The sequence below is a fragment of the Dermacentor variabilis genome, chromosome 9 (genome assembly GCF_050947875.1).
Source record: "Dermacentor variabilis isolate Ectoservices chromosome 9, ASM5094787v1, whole genome shotgun sequence".
NCBI classification, from domain to species: Eukaryota; Metazoa; Arthropoda; class Arachnida; order Ixodida; family Ixodidae; genus Dermacentor; species Dermacentor variabilis.
Window position 1 is genome coordinate 47711220 of NC_134576.1, and position 8086 is coordinate 47719305.

General features: G+C 50.3%; 5 non-coding genes across 5 annotated transcripts; all 5 read left to right on the forward strand.

The window, feature by feature from the left end:
• Positions 1-2996: 2996 nt before the first annotated feature.
• Positions 2997-3069, forward strand: TRNAA-AGC (transfer RNA alanine (anticodon AGC)). Its single transcript has one exon. It is a non-coding gene; the product is annotated as a tRNA-Ala (tRNA).
• Positions 3070-3257: 188 nt separating this feature from the next.
• On the forward strand, positions 3258-3330 carry TRNAA-AGC (transfer RNA alanine (anticodon AGC)). The gene has a single exon. It is a non-coding gene; the product is annotated as a tRNA-Ala (tRNA).
• A 188-nt stretch (positions 3331-3518) lies between these two features.
• Positions 3519-3591, forward strand: TRNAA-AGC (transfer RNA alanine (anticodon AGC)). The gene has a single exon. It is a non-coding gene; the product is annotated as a tRNA-Ala (tRNA).
• Positions 3592-3779: 188 nt separating this feature from the next.
• TRNAA-AGC (transfer RNA alanine (anticodon AGC)) lies at positions 3780-3852 on the forward strand. Its single transcript has one exon. It is a non-coding gene; the product is annotated as a tRNA-Ala (tRNA).
• A 710-nt stretch (positions 3853-4562) lies between these two features.
• On the forward strand, positions 4563-4635 carry TRNAA-AGC (transfer RNA alanine (anticodon AGC)). Its single transcript has one exon. It is a non-coding gene; the product is annotated as a tRNA-Ala (tRNA).
• The last annotated feature ends 3451 nt before the right edge of the window (positions 4636-8086 follow it).

Sequence of the window (8086 nt, forward strand, 5' to 3'; positions counted from 1 at the left end):
TTTCAATGTCTGGAAGGGGAGCGTCAAGTGACATTTACGCGTTTTCAAGGCAGTAGTCATGCGCGACTGGATCGCATGTACATTTCGTTGGACACGATTCCAAGATGCCACGGTTATTGCGTTGTACCCGTGTCATTTTCGGATCACTGCCTGGTAAAATGTAACATAGGTATAAGGAAAGGGAACATGCATTTAATTGGCATCGATGGAAACTCAATGACTTGTTATTAAATGATGCATCTTTTGTAAAGGCAGTGCGGGATGCGGTTAATGAAATACGCGAAGATGCGGCTGATACAATAGCAGAAAAGTGGGAATGTGTTAAACAAAAAGTTAAAATGAAAGCCTTAGAAAGGTCAAGCTGCCTCAAATTTGAGAGGGAATATAAAGAAAAGGGTTTGCGAACACTACTTCAGCAGCTGATAACGCTTGAGTGCAGAGAGCCTGGTCTGTACAAAGACGATGTGCGGAGCGTCAAGGAAAAGCTTGAACAGTTCGACAAAGAACGTTATCAAGGTGCCATCGTGCGAGCAAGAGCAAATGCACTGGCGGCAGGAGAGACGCCCACTAAAAGGGCGCTCGGTTTAGAGAAGGCACACGGAAGACGAAACCATGTCGATCAACTTTTAATGAATGGAGCTGTTGTTGACGACAACGAGAGCATAGCACACGCCTTCTTCCAATACTATCAGTCGCTCTTTGCATTTCAGGAAGCGAATTTAGAGGGTTTCAAAGCGGACTTTCTGCACCGCATGCCGCGTTTGAGTGATGAAGCTAGGGAGCGATTAGAAGGGAAAATAACGGAGAGGGAAGTCGAAAAGGCAATCGACGATTTAAACTTGGGCAAGTCACCGGGACCAGATGGACTCAGCGCCGCCTTATATAAAACATTGAAAAGAGAACTGGCCCCTTTATTAGTAGAAGTATTTAATGAAGCGTACGAGCAGAAATCATTGCCACCTTCTTTTGGGAAAGCGCACACCATTCTAATTCCGAAGAACGATAAATTAGATGAACTGAGATTCGTATCATCCTATAGGCCCATATCACTAACAAATGTGGATTACAAGATATTTAAGAAGATTTTAGCGACCAGACTTCAAAGTGTCATAAAGGAAATCGTCACAGACCATCAAACTTGTGGAATCAAAGGGCGAACAATTTTTTCTAACATCCATAAGATGCGGTGTGTGCTCGAGTGCTGTGACGTCACCGGTGGCGGCGTTGCAGTTCTTCAGCTTGATCTTGAGAAAGCGTTCGATTGCGTCGCTCACGTTATTTTGTTCTCCATATTGGATCATGTTAATGTCGGTACAATCATCACTGAGGGTGTGGCCTTGGCGTACCAGAACTGCACTACAAGGTTAATTGTTAATAAGTCGCTGGGGGCCCCCATTAACATCATGCGTTCAGTGCGCCAAGGCTGTCCCCTCAGTCCTCTGTTATTTGCTATATACATAGAAGCAATGTGTGTGGCCATTACCGCAAATAACAATATACGTGGTTTTAGATTGGCAGAATCCGAAGTGAAGCTGCTAGCGTATGCTGATGACGTTGCAGTGTGTTGCACAGACGAACCAAGTGTGACTGAAACAATTGCTGTAGTAAAACATTTCTGTGACGTCACGGGCAGCAAGGTCAATTGGGGCAAATCCCTCGGGCTCTGGCACGGGGAGTGGTCTTCGGCACCGGAATACTTCGCCAATGTCAACTGGGTGAAAACTCCGACGAAGTATCTGGGTGTTCCCCTCGACAGGTACAAGAGCAGCGATAAGTACTGGAGGAACCGAACTAATGAAACGAAAGAAAAAGTGGACAGATGGACAAGCACTAACCAGTCTATTTTTTCAAGGGCGACAATTTGTAATATGTTTTTTATAACGAAGTTATATTATGTTATGCAAGTGTTGCATTGTTACAGGGCAAATGTGCAAAGGCTGCACAGAGTGTTCGCGGTCTTCATCTGGGGATCAGCATGGGAGAGAGCTAGCCGAACCAATTTGTTTAGAAGAGTGAAGGACGGGGCTGTTGGCTTGGCACATCTTTTTGTTCGACAACTTGTCAACCGCTTTTTGTTTTTTCGAGATGTGCGCGATCCTTTTCTGCGCACCGTATGTCAACTCAGGTTGAGCGACGCATTGCCGGCGTATGTTGTTAGTACGGCAAGCATGACCGGAAAACTTCTGGGTTATCTTAAGGAAGTGGTCGACAGTGTGCGCTTCCTTTCAGTTCGTTTTTCGAAAGATTATCTATGTCAAGTGAAAAGGAAAACACTGTATAATGATGTGTGCGACATTGTGTTCCCAGTGCCCTTATACAGAGCCATATACAGTGGAGGGCCAGGACAAGACGTCCTTAAACGGGTGAAACGCATGCAGGTGCCACCAGGGGTTAAAACCTTCTTTTTTAAGCTCCACCCTGGAACACTTTCCGTGAAGACATTTATGGAAGAGCGAGGCTGTCTTGTGCCGTGGGGATCACACTGCTTTATCTGCAAGAAGCCCGAAAACATCGATCACGTGTTCTTGCACTGCTGGGCGGCTGTGTTGTTCTGGGACGTCTTGAAGCGAACACTGAAGAAAGAATTACCTGTAGACCCCCAAGGGATCCGGTATCTGCCAATTAAGGATGAAGAGGGAGTTCCATACGACTTTATTATGTTGAATGCACTCCACTGTATATGGCGGGCTCGCATGGCAGGGTACTATTGCGATGCCGACGCCCGCCCGGTTCACATATATTTTAGAGAATGTATGTCGCGGTTCGTTGATGTACAGAAATTGCAAGAATGTGCACCGGATTGGCTGTCGAGGCTAGAAGCTCTGACAGCCATGAAGGAATTTTAATTTGACGACGCCGGTCCCATGCGGACAGTTGGCATTATTGTAATTTCTTTTCTTTTTTTTCTTCCCCGCAAGCTTGTATTCCTGACATGTGTGTAGTATTTGTATATTCAGTGTTATGTCGAAAACCGGCATTAAATAAAAAAAAAAAAAGGGGGTGTAGCTCAGATGGTAGAGCGCTCGCTTAGCATGCGAGAGGTACTGGGATCGATACCCAGCACCTCCAAGCTTTTTTTTTTCTTGTTGCTGTAGAGTCGCGTTTTCTTAGATTGAATGAGTGAAACAATGCGTGCCCCTTTGTACCTGCGCGCGACATAAGAACCGGTCTTCCGCCGCTAATAGGGCTTTCGTTTTCCTTCAGCTTCGGCAGCTATTTACTGATCGGGTTTTGCGCGTATGTCTACACTGTCCGTCGGGGGTGTAGCTCAGATGGGAGAGCGCTCGCTTAGCATGCGAGAGGTACTGGGATCGATACCCAGCACCTCCACAGCTTTTTTTTTCTTGGTGCTATAGAGTCACGTTTTGTTAGATTGAATTAGTGAAACAATGCGTGCCGCTTTGTACCTGCGCGCGACATAAGAACCGGTCTTCCGGCGCTAATAGGGCTTTCGTTTTCCTTCAGCTTCGGCAGCTATTTACTGATCAGGTTTTGAGCGTATGTCTACACTGTCCGTCGGGGGTGTAGCTCAGATGGTAGAGCGCTCGCTTAGCATGCGAGAGGTACTGGGATAGATACCCAGCACCTCCACAGCTTTTTTTTTCTTGGTGCTATAGAGCTGCGTTTTGTTAAATTGAATGAGTGAAACAATGCGTGCCCCTTTGTACCTGCGCGCGACATAAGAACCGGTCTTCCGCCGCTAATAGGGCTTTCGTTTTCCTTCGGCTTCGGCAGCTATTTACTGATCGGGTTTTGAGCGTATGTCTACATTGTCCGTCGGGGGTGTAGCTCAGATGGTAGAGCGCTCGCTTAGCATGCGAGAGGTACTGGGATCGATACCCAGCACCTCCACAGCTTTTCTTTTCTTGGTGCTGTAGAGTCGCGTTTTCTTAGATTGAATGAGTGAAACAATGCGTGCCCCTTTGTACCTGCGCGCGACATAAGAACCGGTCTTCCGCCGCTAATGGGGCTTTCGTTTTCCTTCAGCTTCGGCAGCTATTTACTGATCGGGTTTTGAGCGTATGTCTACACTGTCCGTCGGGGGTGTAGCTCAGATGATAGAGCGCTCGCTTAGCATGCTAGAGGTACTGGGATCGGTACCCAGCACCTCCACAGCTTTTTTTTTCTTGGTGCTATAGAGTCGCGCTTTGTTAGATTGAATGAGTGAAACAATGCGTGCCCCATTGTACCTGCGCGCGACAAAAGAACCGGTCTTCCGCCGCTAATAGGGCTTTCGTTTTCCTTCGGCTTCGGCAGCTATTTACTGATCGGGTTTTGAGCGTATGTCTACATTGTCCGTCGGGGGTGTAGCTCTGATCGTAGAGCGCTCGCTTAGCATGCGAGAGGTACTGGAATCGATACCCAGCACCTCCACAGCTTTTTTTTTCTTGGTGCTATAGAGCTGCGTTTTGTTAAATTGAATGAGTGAAACAATGCGTGCCCCTTTGTACCTGCGCGCGACATAAGAACCGGTCTTCCGCCGCTAATAGGGCTTTCGTTTTCCTTCGGCTTCGGCAGCTATTTACTGATCGGGTTTTGAGCGTATGTCTACATTGTCCGTCGGGGGTGTAGCTCAGATGGTAGAGCGCTCGCTTAGCATGCGAGAGGTACTGGGATCGATACCCAGCACCTCCACAGCTTTTCTTTTCTTGGTGCTGTAGAGTCGCGTTTTCTTAGATTGAATGAGTGAAACAATGCGTGCCCCTTTGTACCTGCGCGCGACATAAGAACCGGTCTTCCGCCGCTAATGGGGCTTTCGTTTTCCTTCAGCTTCGGCAGCTATTTACTGATCGGGTTTTGAGCGTATGTCTACACTGTCCGTCGGGGGTGTAGCTCAGATGATAGAGCGCTCGCTTAGCATGCTAGAGGTACTGGGATCGGTACCCAGCACCTCCACAGCTTTTTTTTTCTTGCTGCTATAGAGTCGCGCTTTGTTAGATTGAATGAGTGAAACAATGCGTGCCCCATTGTACCTGCGCGCGACAAAAGAACCGGTCTTCCGCCGCTAATAGGGCTTTCGTTTTCCTTCGGCTTCGGCAGCTATTTACTGATCGGGTTTTGAGCGTATGTCTACATTGTCCGTCGGGGGTGTAGCTCAGATGGTAGAGCGCTCGCTTAGCATGTGTTGGAATCTCAGCGCTGACGCCCGTTGTTGCAAATGGGTCGCAAGCCCGAAGGGTAGCGTTGGCCTGGCGGCCTGGGGCACAACTGGAAGCATCCGAAGGTCCCGGCAAAGCATGAGTCGACTGCTAACAGAACAACTTGTTTATTCTAGCATCGCAAAAGAGCGGCCGGTCAGGTCGACCGAAGTGGAGAGACGGGAGAGCACGTTACTCAACAGAAGAAATCGGAGCCTCTCTCGGCGTCCGGGAGCAGCTGCTCTTATACTCTCGGAGTCGAGGGGAAGAAGGAACGCCTCGTCAGAGGCGCACGTGATGCGCGGCACGGACAGGCTGAGAGACATGTTGGGACGAGTGTAGTGACGCATCCGCCGGGCCGGCGCCGGTCGGACCTCCTCACTTCACAGTTGGGGGAGGTCCTCTCCCCGGCTGCCGCGCTTTGACAAGCGTGGGCACCAACATGCACACACACACACACGCGCACACGAAGACACGTGGCATTGGAACATGCCTGGACGCGCTTGGCGGGGAGGCGTAGCAGCGGCGCCGAACGGGCCAAAATGTCCGCCGCTTTGAACGAAGCCCCGGCGTCCGCTGCATCCGCGCCGGCTATACCGCGCGTCGTAGGCGAAACGTAACAGACCGCCCCGCCAGGGGAAGGAGATCCCGATGGTCAGGGGACTGCATCCGCTGTCCGGAGGGATGTCGCTCGATGATGCTCATAACCGAAGTCGGGCGTCCTTCGGCATTTCTTGAGCGCAGCGCACAGAGAAGGCCTCGTTCTCTCGTTCAGGTTCACACAGGACACTGCAAAGTGACTTCGGGAGAGTTGACATTTTTGTTCTCGTTCCCGGCAAGCGGTAGAACTACGCCGAAACTCAACCGCTCAGTCAGCAAGCACGAAACAACCCTCACCAAGTCCTGCCAGGCTCTCACCCCTTTTATACCACTGCCTAGTTCCTGACAGTAGTCTAGCAGCACTCAGAACGCGTCCACAAATTGGAAAATTGCACTAGAAAGCACGTCATCACTTTGAAACACTAAACAAAGGCAATATGTTAAAAATCCTGCCTCAGGAAGAAAAACATCAGTAACAAACAACTCTCAGGCTGATTCCTACGTTAGGGGCTTCGACTTAAGCCATCGGCGTTACCGTTGAGACTCCCCTTTTTGTAACGCACCTCAAAGGAATATTGTTGCAAAGCGAGGCTCCAGCGCAGGAGGCGGCCATTTGTGAAAGAGATGGTCTGCAGCCATTGGAGAGGGCAGTGATCCGTCTCGAAGCATGCGAAGCGGAGATCGCAGCGAGTGACCGTACACTAGCTCAGCTGGCGAAAACCCCGTAGCCGCATGCGGCGCGGTCTTTAATGCAAACATCACTCCAGGCAGACACAGCTCCCAGTCAGTTGGTTGTTCAAACCACAATGCTCTCAACACGCGCTTCATGACGGAGTGGAGCTTCTCAACGGAATTCGACTGTGGGTGGTACACCGAGCTGTGTAACAGCTTTACCCCACACCTTTCGAGAAAAGCTGTCGTCAAAGCGCTAGTAAACACTGTGCCCTGATCTGATTGGATTTCCGCAGGAAAACCAACTCGCGCAAATGTGGACAGTAGTGCATTGACTATCTCAACTGAGCTGAGTTCTTTAAGCGGCACTGCTTCAGGGAACTTTGTCGCTGGGCAGATCACAGTCAAAATGTGTCTGTACCCTGTGGTTGTTACCGGCAGAGGTCCCACTGTATCAATAACGAGCCGTCTGAAAGGCTCCGTAATGATAGGTACCAATTTCAACGGCGCCCTCGATTTGGCCCCTGGTTTGCCCACCCGCTGACAGGTGTCACATGTCCTCACGAAGTGGTCTGCGTCCCGAAAACACCCTGGCCAATAGTACTCTTGCAAGAGACGGTCCTTAGTTTTCTTAACTCCTAGGTGTCCGGACCACGAACCCCCATGCGACAAGCGCAACAGATCCTGACGGTAGCACTGAGGCACGATCAGCTGATCGAACTCCACTCCCCTGCGGTCTAGATACTTCCGGTACAGGACCCCACCTCTTTCCACAAAGCGAGCATTTTTCTTGGCGATACCTCCCTTGACAATGCAGCGTATGTTTTCTAGGCTGCCATCCTTCTTTTGCTCGGCTATCAAAGCCGACCGGCTGACTTTTAGCAACCTATTAAGTCCGTCTGACGTAGGCGCGATGAGCAAATCTGCAGATAGCTCTTCTAACTTTCCCGTGTCGGGCATTTCCTCTCCAGTATCTGGTGACTTCAACGCTACAGGCTCAATTTTATTCAGTTCGGACGTGCTCTGAATATCAGCTTGCTGCGCCTCTGACCCTTTCTCATTGTTCGACAACGTCGGCCCCGCAACTACCGCCTTTGCAGCGAGCTCCCGAACCTTCGATCTGGTTAAGGCCTGAACGCTAGCCTCACAAAACAAAAGCCCCTTCTCGCACAGGAGGTGATCGGACCTGTTCGAAAATAGGTACGGGTACTGGGGGGGGGGGGGGCAGCATAGATGACACTGCGGCCTCCGTCTCAAGCGCTCCGAAAGGTCCTTGAATAAGCACTTTTGCTACGGGCAGACACACGCTATGAGCTTCCACGGCTTGCTTGATCCATGCGCACTCGCCCGTGAACATATCGGGTTCTACGTAAGAGGGGTGAACTACATCCATCGTAGCTGCAGAATCGCGAAGCACTCGGCACTCTTTCCCGTTCACGAGGAGGTCTCGCATGTAAGGCTCGAGAAGCTTCATGTTCTCGTCAGTGCTGCATAATGACAAAAACACGACTTTTGTTTTTGTTTCCGGACACTGCGCCGAAAAGTGACCCGGCTTCTTGCACGTATAACAAACGCGCGCTGGCCTCCTCTCGAACCGCTGTCTGCGTTCGGCTTCGGCTGCCGCCGTCTCCTTACGTTCGGTCGGACTGCTTTCACTCGCATCCGCACTACGTGTG